Raw genomic sequence first — 11,366 nt, forward strand, 5'->3', positions numbered from 1 at the left:
GGAGGAGGAAGAGAAGGTTGGGAGAGGAGGAAGAGAAGGTTGGAAGAGGAGGAGGAGGAGGAAGAGAAGGTTGGGAGAGGAGGAGGAAGAGAAGGTTGGGAGAGAAGGAGGAGGAGGAGTAAGAGAAGGGTGGGAGAGGAGGAACAATGGGAGGTAAGAGTGAGGGCGTCCCGCAGCGCCCCAGGGCACGGCGCGCACGCAAGCACGCACGCACACACACACACACACATCACCCTATTATTTTTCTTCTCAACTCTCTTTCTTTACCGAGATGGACACGATACCTTCAGTATAAGGAGTCAAGGCTCAGCTGGTAGTGTGACGCTAATGTCATGCGCCCCCAGCAAGGTATTACACGCTAAATGAACATTGTGTGGAAAAATATGGTGAGCGAGACGATATGGAACGCTCCGAGCAGACGGTAACCAAGGGGGAGATAGCAGACAGGTTCACCTCTCTCTCTAGGCTCCTTTGCTCCTTATTTGACCATCAAATATTCAAAATGAGCGTTAAAGTTGCTCAATATAAGGTTACTATAGTTGAAACTGGCACAGGAGTTTGGGTAGATGCGTTAAACGGGCAAAAGAGGACAGAGCTCCGGGAGGGACGGACGGAGAGGGGGGGGGGAGGGGAGGCTTCTGGAGACAGGTTCACTTGTTCCCCCGCTCGGGTTGCCCATTCAGGTTACAACTTACAAGTTTATCTCGCTCCTTGTCACCTCCTTCACTACACGCCTCAACTCCATCTTAATCCCCGACACTCGGTCTGATACTATTCAAGCAGCCGCCGGCATCCAAGTGATCCAAGAAAGGAAAATAGGAAGGATTATTTGAAAAGTGGACAGGTACGCCATTCACCTGAGGCAATCAGCAGCCGAAACTCCCGCAGCGGCAGGTAGCAGCGGCCCACACCCCTCGCGGCCCTCCACCAACCTCCTCCAGCGCCTACGTCGCTCCTTCCAGCATGCAAGATTAATACTGGGAGCCAGCAACCACCGCTGCAGAAGGGGACATTACTGACGGGGGGGCTGTAGTGCTGCCTGGTGTGGGTGGACAGGGCCTGCGCGAAATGCTGGAGCCTGACAGCCGTGTATAAGAGCCTGGCTGGTGCGTAGAGCCACGTGGTGCCCTGGTGGAGCCCCTGACACGTTCCCCGTGCCCCGGTGGAGCCCCTGACCTGGTGTAATGACCATCGGGTCACCATACCCAGGTTGACAGTGGCTGGCATGCCAGGGCAGTGATCAGTCCCGACCTGTGCACTGAAAAGGATAAATACACCGGTGTCTTAATGATACCATATAGCGGAATATAGTGATTGAATTTGAGTAGACGGTTAAAGAAATCTTTGAAAAGAGAGTGAGTAATGTGTGAGGAAGAGAGCCAGCAGGTGTGCAGGCGGCGGACGCAACAATGATCGCTCCCTCCGCCGGCCGCCCGCGATCTCCCGCCTCATGTCTTCCCGCCCGAGACATCACCGCTCCACACCCCCACACCGCAGCCAGTCCGCGCTATTGCTCTCGGGATAACGTCGACGTACTGGGTCGATGCGTTTGATACTAGTGAAGGCAAAGGAGAGAGGGAAAGAGAGAGAGAGAGAAGGCGAGGAAGACGGCTGGAGAAGTCGTCTGGGCGGGAATGTAACGCAGCCATTTTGTGGGCTGGTCTGTTGTGGACGCCGTCGTCGTGTAAACAACCTTCAAGGTGAGCCTAATGTCCTCCTCCAGCCCCCCTAAACTCCCATTTTTTGGTCCTCCAGGGGCTGCTTGGTCCTCCAGGGGGCTGCTTGGTCCTCCAGGGGGTGCTTGGCCCTCGTGTGCCATCCCCCTCAACCCCCCCGTGAAGCCCCAGGGGCAGGAGGGCCCTGCTCTGTGGTAGTCCTCTCAGCTGATCACACGATGTGGGTTTTAAATTCTGTCTACCCGAATTTTGTACTTAAATTCTATTGCTTTTTCCTTTTTTGTTGTTGATTCTTCCTGCCCAAGGGCCCCCTTAGAGTGTTGGCTTGAGAGTCTTATAAACTTTATGTCTGAAGGTTATTAAATTGTGGGGCAAGTGATATTAAATTGTCAGGATGAGGGCTTTTAAATTGCAGAATGTGGATTTCTAAATTTCTTTGGCCTCCTGTGTTTTTGAATTCCAGTGGCCATTAGCTTTTTCAATTCCTATGGCCTGTGTTTTGTTTAATTCTTTTGGCCTGTGTTTTTTTGTAATTCTTTTGGCCTGTGTCTTTTTGTAATTCTTTTGGCCTGTGTCTTTTTGTAATTCTTTTGGCCTGTGTCTTTTTGTAATTCTTTTGGCCTGTGTTTTTTTTGTAATTCTTTTGGCCTGTGTTTTTTTTTTAATTCTTTTGGCCTGTGTTTTTTTTGTAATTCTTTTGGCCTGTGTTTTTTTTTAATTCTTTTGGCCTGTGTTTTTTTGTAATTCTTTTGGCCTGTGTTTTTTTGTAATTCTTTTGGCCTGTGTTTTTTTGTAATTCTTTTGGCCTGTTTTTTCTTTTAATTCTCTTGGCCTTTTTTTTTTTTTGTAATTCTTTTGGCTTGAGTTTTTTTTTTAACTCATTTAGCCCGAGGTTTTTTTTTTTTTTATTTCTTTGGGATGGTCAAATCGGGGACATTTCACATGTATACCTTGTTTTCTAATTGTTATAACTAAAAATGATTAAGTAGCTGGATTAAGTTGTGCTAGATATGGTTATCTTGAGATGATTTTGGGTGCTTTTTAGTGTAGAGTTATGTTAGGTTTCAATTCAAAATAAAAATCTGTTGGCATACAGTCTTGTGTACAAAATAATCAGTAACAGTGTCTGACAATCATATTGCACACCGGTTTAAATACTGGTCTTCTGCATGAATTCACATTTTAAGAGACTTATTTTGTAACCATTTTTCAATTATAACTTCTCACAGGACTTCTTTTATAACTTCTATAACTTATATTATAACTTCTCAAGAACATAGAGGACATTAAATTAAATTAAATTCTTTATTCAGGAAAAGTACATATATAGTTGATTTACAAACATAATGTTGGATTTATATGTAGAGCTAGTACATAAAATACCTAAAGCCACTAATACACAGCGTTTCGAGCAAACCAGACATAGGTTCCATGTTTCCACGTTCTGAAATCACGTTTCAGACATAGGTTCAAACTAAGGAAACAAAGCTGCTGAAAAAACATCAAAGTTTTGTTTTATGAACTGAGTGGTAAATGGTTGGAACAAGTTATGTGAGAAGGTGGTGGAGGCCAAAACTGTTGGTAGTTTCAAAGCATTATATGACAGAGTACTGGGAAGGCAGGACAACCACAAGTGTAGCTCTAATCCTGTAACGACATTAGGGAATTACATCATGACTTGAGGAACTGGACCCTCATGTGCTATGGGTGAACTATATGTAGGAAGATTAGTTGCATATTTTTTTTATTTACCCATCAAGCATCCTACACACAATTTCATTTCATACTCTTATACTTGTCTAGTTGTACTCGTCTAGTTGAGCTTGCGGGGGTTGAGCTTTGGCTGTTTGGATCTGCCTCTCGACTGTCTGTCAACTGATGTACAGATTCCAGAGCCATTTGGGCTGTCATGTCTACATTTGAAACTGTGTATGGAGTTGGCCTTCACAACATCACTGCCTAATGCATTCCGTTTGTTAACTACTGTACTAATAACTACTTTGTTAATATAACTCTTTGAATGTGCTTGTCTCTGTACACTTACTTTAATACAATGATACTGGAATGGATGCTGTTTATGCAATATGCATAAAGATGTCAACACAAAATTTTTGCACATGGGCTTTTGTCTCGCATTTTTGGGGAGTGGGGGGGTACCATTAAATGTTTAGGTGTGGTATTAATAGCCAAGATTGTCTACAATGTGCAGTCATTGGTAGCATTTTCAATTCGTTTGTATAATAGTGTTGGGGGATTGGGTTGTGTACATGTTACTTATATCATGGTCTCCCCATCCCTCCCTCCCCCTGTCAAGGTCAAATTGCTGACCTCCCCAGGATACAACCCCCACAACAAACCGACTAATTCTTTGATACTTACTATTAGGTAAACAGGGACATTAGGTGATAGGAAATGCGCCCAACCATTTCTGTCCCACCCAGGATATGAACTCTGAATTCTCGATTGTGAATTACCGAGACTGAACCCGACTGTACCGTGGACACTTATTTATTACCAATAATGCACCTTTCTAGGTGTCTGTCCTTGCGTAATTTTCCAGTTCAAGCAATAATCATCTGTGAAAACAAGAGAAGAAATTAATTTAACCACTGCACTGCACAAAACATCTTTAGGCCCTCTGAGAGTTGTGCTATTTTTTTTTTTTAGTTAGGCATCTTTGCATCTTCGTATCACTGTTATGTGTGGGGGTTTGGCCTCTTCCTATATTGATTCCATTTTTGTGTCCTTTGGTCTCTGACCATTTCGCAATTTCTGTTGAGCCAATCCTGTTTTCTGGTTCTGCATCTCTGCTTTGGTATAAATTTTGTTGTGCCTTTAAATACTGTAGATATTTCACAAAACTTGGCATAAACCTCATATACTTCCTAGCCCAGCAACAAGTTTGTCCAATTCTACTCGTTAATTTATTTTTAAGGTCCCCATAATGTCCTCTTCTGAAGACAGATTTTTCAACTGCTTCATCCTCCATATTTTCTTCCTTTTATTTCTTTATTTATATTTATATTTTATTTATACTTTTATTTATTTTCTTTATTTTCTTATATAATGCAATGCATACTTTATTCCCTAAAAGACAAGGTCACTTTTACCCAAGGGAGGAAGGTACTGAATGTCAAAAATCTCTTCCTCTTTCCTGGTAAATATCAAATCTAGCATGGAGAGAACATCCCCTTCCCTCATCCTTGTAGCTTGTTTAACATGTTGATACAAGAACGTTTCCAGGGTGAGGTCTACAAATCTTCATGTCCAAAAATCCTCTGTTCTAGCTTCATATGCTTCCCAGTCCATGGATTTCAAGTTGAAGTTGCCGACTACCAACAGTCGTGATCTTTCTTTATCAGCTCTCGCTATAGTCTCTCATTATTGTTATAAGACCTTCTCATTTATTATCCAGCTCCTCCTTTGATTATTTGTTGCATGGCGGTGGACTATATGCATATATGATCATTAGTTTATTATCCTTATTGCAGATCTCTAGTGCTATTATGTCAACTTCTCATGGATTGGCAGTCATTATTTCGTTTATCTTTAGGTGTTCTTTCACCAGCACAGCAACGCCTCCGCCTTTCCTAATTTTTCTGTCCCGTCTCCAAACTGAGTAGCCCCTTGGGAATATATGACCTCATTTAAAATTTCATAAAGTTTCGTCTCTGAGTGCAACAATGTCTGGTGATGTAGTTTCGTGGTTTGGATGTCTGCCCTCTTTGTGTCTGGGCTTTTGACATGCCATAAATATGGCAATAAAGACACGTGGGTGGCTTCTTTGATGTCTCGCCTGCATTCCTCTTTTAAGCAACATTGAGAGTTTTGTGGCACCCTTTTTGTCACTTTTTCCCTTAATCATTGTTTTTCGATTTCTGAGCATGTGATGCTCTCCTTTCTTGGTTGGCATCTCGTGCCTCATACTGTCGCACCATCTTGTGCAGCACTGGGGAAGCCATTGGGGCTGGCATTCAGGGTTCCTCCTCGATTGCATTTCACCATCTGTATTGTGCCTTTTTTTCCTTTGGCCTACTTGTGCACCACCTGAGCCTGCTTAGTCTCTGGACCGTGTTTTTACATTTCTCTCCATATTTCTTTGGTGTTTCCTTCAGTTTGTGTTTATAAGTCACTGTTTTTAGTTTCCCTTGCCTCCGGTTGTTGGGTAGGGAAGCTTCGTACTTTCCTCCAGAGGCGAAGGAAAACAATGAAATTCTTTACAAAGAATTCAAGTGCGATCATTACTAAGCAGGCAGTCTGGTAAACGGAAGCGAGGTCATCCATCAAACCAGGAACCATGCGCTTGGTCGACCTATAAGTGTATCAACAAAGTCGCAAGTCTAGGCAAAGGTCGTAAATAGTCAAATTTTCCGACGAAATTGGGGTTGTAACTTAAAAATTCATTAGTAGGGGCATTCACAGGTTGAGGTTTTACTGTACAGTATATGAATTCATTGGCTGGGGGGAGACAGAGGTGAATGTTACATTGTGCATTTAGATTTTTAACTTTTAAATTGCACACACAAAAACACAAATCATGCATGTTAGAGCTAGGTTTAAGGGAAATTTTGTTTACTAGCGTTTGTTTTACTATGAATTAGCCTGTACACAGTTGTATAACAATATTGTTTTCTTCTTTGCAGATATTGAAGTATGTAGGCTCTCTTCTAGTGGCCCGAATGATCACTAAGTTCACACGAAACATTAAAGAAAGTAAGGCTCGTGTTTCTTGTGTTTGACTAGAACTGCTTGTTTGAAAATGTTTGCCTTTTGCTTTGCATGAATCCTTATCAGTTTCTGCCCGGTTTATATTATTATTTGTAGTTTTGTTAGTTTGTTAAAAGTCTGACACAAATGAAGACTTCAGTCATGGATAAGATTAGAATTTTGAGGTCTAGTCGCATTAAGACCAATTCCAAAAAAGGCAAACCTCCATCTGCTGTGGTCAAACCCCCACTCGCTATTCAGCCTGCTGTATCGGAGGCCTCTCAGCAGTGGGTACCAGTGCTGGTGTTTGATATTTCACAAGCTACAGGTGCTTCAGTTTTACAAACCATACCAGTTACAGCCAGCCTTCCAGTAACAAATAATAACCCAGTGAAAAAAAGTAACTCTCCTAAGAAAGCAATATTAGTCACAAAGGATAGTACTGGCATTATTTCAACCACAACCAGAATCCCAATAATGACCAAGAGAATCTCATTCAGGAGTAGCAGCATTCCTGACACCCACCAGATTATAATTAATGCTGGTGAGCCGTCTGAGGATCCTCTTGCTCTCTCTGTTGCTGAGAGCACAGAGAGCACAGTCCAGTGTGACAAGGGATATGAAATTGTTTCTGAAAAGACAGTCAAATGTGTGCTCTGTGATCAAATCTTTTTTTCTCTTGAAGATATGCAAGCACACTATCTTAGTACACACAAGGCACGCAGGTCTCGCGATACCCGTAAAAGGAAGACTGGAGTTGAGAATTCTGGAGCACAGGATCAAACAAACTCCATTTCAATAGGTGAAGTTGATCAGGAATCAGACGAGCCAGATTTTCCTGTGACTGACAAGACTGATGCTGAGCCAAAGTGTCCAGTTTGTAGTATAGCCTTCAGAACAGAAGAGGAGGTGAAGAGTCACATTAAGGAAGTTCATTCTTACATTTGTTCTGAGTGCAACAGCACTTTCTATAATCTCTTTCAGTTCACAAGTCACAGATGTAGTAAAGGACCGAGGAAGGTAAAGAGAGTTAGAAAAAAGAGTGTAACAGTATTGAAACCTGAAGTTGCAAAGGTTATGGATAGTTTTGTTAAAATACAACCCAAAACTAAGAAGAAAGCTAAAAATTCAACAGTAATCCAAACCACCAGATCTCCACCACCATTGGAGAGAATTACACACATTACGCTCCCAGTCAGTGCTGTTGTGGATGATGCCGAGTCCACCATCTTTCCAGAAATTGTCGAAAGAGCTGAAATTTCTGGACCATCTGTGTTATCCCTGGCGGGTAATGATGTGTCTGGTTCAGAAGAAACAGTAGCCGTTGAGCAGGGGGAGGAAGCAGAGCAGGTGTGTGGTACAGACTCATACATGCTGCCATCCATCACAACCACCTACACTCTCAAAGTTCCTGAAAATACAAGTGATAAGAACAGTGAAGAAAGCAATGTGCAAGTTATAGAAACTAGCAATATTTATGAGGCCAAGAAGCTGGTCCAAGAGACCAAAGCTGTTGATACAAAGATATCTAGAACTGAGGTGATTAGGGAAAAAATTGCCCAGTTGAAAAATAATCCCAATGTTAGCATATCTTGGAGGCCTACTCTAAGAATAAAAAAGCAAGATGATGGAGATTTTGTATGTGGGCGGTGCAATGTTTTATGTGATGATATGGAGGACTATATGGACCATATACAGGATTGTCTCCACATAACAAGTGTTACTCTAGAGCCAACCTCTAATCCACCACGCAGACTTCTCCGACTTCAATATGAATTTTCTTCTTTTGGCGTTTGGGAAACAGGCAATAATAGGTATTCAGTAAATCAGAACCTCATTAATAAACTAAAAGCTGCACTTCCACAGACCAAGGAATGTAATTCGGCTTATTCTTGCAACACTAAAACAGAAGCAATGGTGCCGGAGTGCACGGTGCCGTCTCAAGTAAACTTAACGGGACAGGCATTTCGTGACCTTGTGGACGACGACTATGGCTATGAGTCTCACGAATCTGTAGATGTACACACTGGGGGCTCGGCGTCTCCTGTAAGTCCAGTTGCAAAACAGGGTGGTGATTCTTCATCGGCAAGATCAACTCGATCTAGTAATGGAGGCCAAGCTCTTCAAAGTCAATTAGGAGTATCACAGAGTAAAGTGTTTGTAAGTAGTACAAAGGGAACACAGCCTATGGTAGTCATTCCATTTGATTCCAAGGCTAAATTTAAGTTGAATGTAATGTCTGATCAGTTGTCAAAGAACCCTGGGAAATGTGAAATGGTAGAAAATGTCCGAGAAGTTCTCACCCCACCCAATGATTTGACCTCTCAGGCATTCAGATCCTCCAGTTCCTCTTCCAGGGCAGCTTCCCCCATGGGCATGCTGCTAGATCAAGATGAAATCAAGATGGAGGTTGAGGAAGAGGTGGTTGAAGATCACTTTGAGGTAAGGCACTCTGCTTAGCGTTAGATTGGGTGTAGAAACTAGGTTGGTGTCGGTGACTAGGATCGGTATGTATTTTATTTGTGGTTTAGATCAAGGTGGGTGTTCAATAAATTTGCATATTTCTCTCTTTATATTTGCAGATACATCTGTAATGTGTACCAGTTGCCCAATATATATATATATATATATATATATATATATATATATATATATATATATATATATATATATATATATATATATATATATATGCATGCTTCTTACTAACAGCATGACTGGCAGGGCTTGCTACATCTGTGCAGAGGCTAAATCTTTCTTGCTGTCACGATCTCGAACTCTCTTGCTTTCGCTCGCTCTCATGCGGAGAGGAAGAAAGTGAGAGAGAGGGGGGGGAGAAAAAGGGAGAGACAGAGAGAGAGAGGGAGGGAGGGAGAGAGAGAGGGGGAAGAAAGAGGGAGGCAGAGAGAGAGAGGGAGGGAAAGAGAGGGGGAGAGAGAGCAGAGGGGGAAAAAGAGAGAGAGCAGAGGGGGAAAGAGAGAGAGAGAACAGGGGGGGGAAAGAGAGAGAGAGAGAGCAGGGGGGGAGAGAGAGAGAGGGGGAGAGAGAGAGAGGGGGGAGAGAGAGAGAGAGAGAGAGGGGGAGAGAGAGAGAGCAGGGGGGGAAAGAGAGAGAGAGAGAGAGCAGGGGGGAAAGAGAGAGAGAGAGAGAGCAGGGGGGGAAAGAGAGAGAGAGAGAGTAGGGGGGGAAAGAGAGAGAGAGAGAGAGAGCAGGGGGGGAAAGAGAGAGAGAGAGAGAGCAGGGGGGGAAAGAGAGAGAGAGAGAGCAGGGGGGGAAAGAGAGAGAGAGAGAGAGCAGGGGGGGAGAGAGAGAGAGAGCAGGGTGGGGGGGGGAAAGAGAGAGAGAGAGAGAGAGAGCAGGGTGGGGGGGGGAAAGAGAGAGAGAGAGCAGGGTGGGGGGGGGAAGAGAGAGAGAGAGAGCAGGGGGGGGAAGAGAGAGCAGGGGGGAGGAAAGAGAGAGCAGGGGGGGGAAAGAGAGAGAGAGCAGGGGGGGGGAAGAGAGAGAGAGAGAGAGAGCAGGGGGGGGAAGAGAGAGCAGGGGGGAGGAAAGAGAGAGCAGGGGGGGGAAAGAGAGAGCAGGGGGGGGAGAGAGAGAGAGAGCAGGGGGGGAGAGAGAGAGAGCAGGGGGGGAGAGAGAGAGAGAGAGAGCAGGGGGGGGGAAAGAGAGAGAGAGAGAGCAGGGGGGGAAAGAGAGAGAGAGAGAGCAGGGGGGGAAAGAGAGAGAGAGAGAGCAGGGGGGGAAAGAGAGAGAGAGAGAGCAGGGGGGGGAGAGAGAGAGAGAGAGAGAGCAGGGGGGGAAAGAGAGAGAGAGAGCAGGGGGGGGAAAGAGAGAGAGAGAGAGCAGGGGGGGGAAAGAGAGAGAGAGAGAGCAGGGGGGGGAAAGAGAGAGAGAGAGAGAGAGAGAGCAGGGGGGGGAAAGAGAGAGAGAGCAGGGGGGGGAAAGAGAGAGAGAGCAGGGGGGGGAAAGAGAGAGAGAGAGAGAGAGAGCAGGGGGGGGGAAGAGAGAGAGAGAGAGAGAGAGAGAGAGCAGGGGGGGGGAAAGAGAGAGAGAGAGAGAGCAGGGGGGAAGAGAGAGAGAGAGCAGGGGGGAAGAGAGAGAGAGAGCAGGGGGAGGAAAGAGAGAGAGAGAGCAGGGGGAGGAAAGAGAGAGAGAGAGAGAGCAGGGGGGGGAAAGAGAGAGAGAGAGAGAGAGAGAGAGCAGGGGGGGAAAGAGAGAGAGAGCAGTGGGGGAAAGAGAGAGAAAGCTAGCAGGGGGGGAGAGAGAGAGAGAGAGCAGGGGAGGGGGGAGAGACAGAGAGCAGGGGGGGAAGAGAGAGAGAGAGCAGGGGGGTAAAGAGGGGGAGAGCAGGAGGGGGGAAAGAGAGAGAGAGCAGGAGGGGGGGAAAGAGAGAGAGAGCAGGAGGGGGGGAAAGAGAGAGAGAGCAGGAGGGGGGGAAAGAGAGAGAGAGAGCAGGAGGGGGGGAAAGAGAGAGAGAGAGCAGGAGGAGGGGAAAGAGAGAGAGAGAGAGCAGGAGGGGGGGATAGAGAGAGAGCAGGAGGGGGGGGGGAAGAGAGAGAGAGCAGGGGGGGAAAGAGAGAGAGAGCAGTAGGGGGAAAGAGAGAGAGAGCAGGAGGGGGGAAAGAGAGAGAGAGCAGTAGGGGGAAAGAGAGAGAGAGCAGGAGGGGGGAAAGAGAGAGAGAGCAGGAGGGGGGAAAGAGAGAGAGAGCAGGAGGGGGGAAAGAGAGAGAGAGCAGGAGGGGGGAAAGAGAGAGAGAGCAGGAGGGGGGAAAGAGAGAGAGAGCAGGAGGGGGGGGGGAAAGAGAGAGAGAGCAGGAGGGGGGGGGAAAGAGAGAGAGCAGGAGGGGGGGGAAAGAGAGAGAGCAGGAGGGGGGGGGGAAAGAGAGAGAGAGCAGGAGGAGGGAAAGAGAGAGAGAGCAGGAGGAGGGAAAGAGAGAGAGAGCAGGAGGAGGGAAAGAGAGAGAGAGCAGGAGGAGGGAAAGAGAG

At 45.7% G+C, this 11,366-nt stretch overlaps 1 protein-coding gene across 3 annotated transcripts in view; it reads left to right on the forward strand.

Moving 5' to 3' along the window:
• Positions 1–654: 654 nt before the first annotated feature.
• The window catches only part of LOC123758915 (uncharacterized), a 47,073-nt gene continuing 36,361 nt past the window's right edge, over positions 655–11,366 (forward strand). For 2 of the 3 annotated variants that reach the window (XM_045743685.2, XM_045743698.2), the window contains exons 1-2: positions 656–1,700; positions 6,320–6,389. The gene's annotated coding sequence lies outside the window, so the exon portion shown is untranslated. Of the gene's footprint in view, positions 1,701–6,319; positions 6,390–11,366 lie in introns of all 3 variants that reach the window. The other variant, XM_045743692.2, reaches the window with a different exon arrangement.

The sequence above is a fragment of the Procambarus clarkii genome, chromosome 22 (assembly GCF_040958095.1).
Source record: "Procambarus clarkii isolate CNS0578487 chromosome 22, FALCON_Pclarkii_2.0, whole genome shotgun sequence".
Lineage (NCBI taxonomy): Eukaryota > Metazoa > Arthropoda > Malacostraca > Decapoda > Cambaridae > Procambarus > Procambarus clarkii.